Source organism: Grammomys surdaster, unplaced genomic scaffold (assembly GCF_004785775.1).
Source record: "Grammomys surdaster isolate TR1022 unplaced genomic scaffold, NIH_TR_1.0 350, whole genome shotgun sequence".
Lineage (NCBI taxonomy): Eukaryota > Metazoa > Chordata > Mammalia > Rodentia > Muridae > Grammomys > Grammomys surdaster.
In genome coordinates, this window is record NW_021604769.1 from 42,388 (window position 1) to 45,017 (window position 2,630).

Here is a 2,630-nt window from a genome sequence, read left to right on the forward strand (position 1 = left end):
AGACACACACAGACACACAGACAGAGACACACACAGACACACAGACACAGACACACACACACACACAGACACACACAAACTGAACACAGCGAGGGTGTTTGCTAATCAAATGAATTCTGTGACGAGAACTCAGAAAAGAATACCTGAATGTTCTGAGAAAGTAAAATCTGTGATGAGTCCATATCCTTATAAACTTCATGTAAAGTCAGAATTGTGCAGGTGTCCAGGGACGTGCTGACCTTGGCTTGATTATCAATCACAGCTTCAGAGTGACAGAGGACTTCACTCCTTCTGTCTCAGTTTTGTCTCCTGTAAGATGGGGTCACAGATTTACTTAAGGTGACATGTTCACTCTAAAGATTTATAAAAACAAATGATCAGAAACAAGGTTAGCAAAACCACAGTAGCTTCATCTTATAGACTGATATGCTGACTCTCAAATTAAGATAAATATATACACTTATGGAAAAGTGCCCATATCATATTGCATACTGAGGAAAGGCTCTTGCAGTTTGATATGGACAGTGTGGAATATTCAAAATACATTTTACACAATTTTACTTCTTTTCTAATTTTCCTCTTTTCCCTTTTACTGTTACATTTTTAAAATACAATATGCATCTTGATATTTTCCTTCTCTCAGCTCCTCCTCCCTAGTCACCCAGATTCATGTTTTGTCTTCTCTTTCAAAACAAAAACAAACAAAAAAGAAAATCAAACAAATGAAAAACTCCAGTAAGATGACAAATTTAGACAAAGCAAAATGAAACAAGAAATGTGCGTACACACACACACACACACACACACACACATCCCATAAAAATCTATTGAGTTGGTTTTGTGTTTATCAACTATTCATGAACAGAGGACTTGCCATGAAGTGCGCTTGATAGACTCAGTGACACTTCATTGGAAAAGACTGTTTTTCTTTTTCCAGCACGTATCAATTACTAATAGCTTTTTGGTTAGGGGGTAGGACTTTATCTCCATTTCTCCCTTTTCAATATTAGAATTTTGCCTGCTTTGAACCTATGCAGGTCTATGTTTGCTGTCACATGGTCTCTATGTTTGTCTGTGCATTAGTTCTGTTGTCTCGAAGATATTGTTTACATTGAGAACAGATAAAAAAGTTTCTGATTATTATTTTAGTCATGGTGTGGAGGAGATAGATAAATTATATTTGACAGATAGCTGATAGATAGCTGATAGATAGATAGATGGATAGATAGATAGATAGATAGACAGAGATATTAAACCTGCAAATTCAGTTCATAATTTTCATTTCATGGCTGAAAGGAATTCACTCACCACAGGGCCAGTACTGAATGAGTGCTTAACACTCAGTTATATGCATGCAAATAAAACACTAAGGGAGTTCAGATTTCTTTCGTAGTTTAGTTATTTGATCTTTTGTTTACTCTCATCCTCTCTGGACAAATCAGTGTAATTCATTGTCTTAACTCAATTTCCATAATGGGACCAAGGAAGAAGGGAAACATTTTGGAAAATAAGCTGAACCCTTTTATACTTCACTACAGGCTCCAATGTTGCACAGAAGATACTGGAAACCTCACTGGTTTTGCTTTCTTTAAATCATGGTTGCTTCCAGGACCTCTGCAGCAGGCACAAACTGATCATCAAGGTATCTTGAATGTTTCCTGCCCATGAGGGAGTTCATAGTTGGGGGTAAGGGATCAATACTCACTCCCTTGAGAACCTGGAGCTCCAGGAGCTGAGATGAAATAAACAATATTCTGCAGTTATATGTTGCTAACTAGATTTAAAATTTTTAGAGACCATTTTCTCTCATTTTTATTATGAACTGTTAGTGTACTTTTTGTTGTTGTGTTGCTTTATTATTTAACAATTGTTATTTCTTGTTATAAGTCAGGTTGAACACCTTTTCAAAATAGAACCAAGGATGTGTGCTTAGTTTTAGATATAAAGCTTAGCTACCAAACCCATACAAACCTGGGCTTTCTGAAACATGGAAAATATGACTCAAATTTAAGGGCGTTAGAGATGCAGCCATTACCACATTGGCCATCTTTTATTTACCAAAAAATATTAAATCATGATTATTTCTTTCCTTACTCAATAAATATTTATTTTCCAAAGACATCCCTACATAAAGGAAATGTTTATTTTAGTTGCACATTACATAATTCAGCTATTCAACTAGAAATCCCTGGAATAAGAAACTTTGAATTGTGTTTACTTGTAGTGCTGTTATTAAATCTGAGTTAATTGGTCTCCCAGGAACAAACTAATTTTAATGAGCTTGTAGCTTTTACTTACCTTGCTTTTAGCTCACATATACTGGCTGATTATCAAACAACGGCTGCCCTATTCCCAGTATCCTATGCCCTTTTAAAGTAAGGGTAAGAAAAGAATTGTAAGAGTGGAGCATCAACTATGTAGATGTATTTAAACATGAAAACAAAGGCTTTGTGTCCTTAGATATTCTGTATGTAAAAGATGTTGGCTAGACTTTTAAGTATGGAGTGAGAGAAATCTGTTTCTTATAGTCACATTGACCTTTTTTATACTTCAATGCATATGAAGTAGAGAGATTTTTCCTGTTCTAAAATTGATCCTTCTTTTCATGTTATCTCTTAACTTCTTGCCTC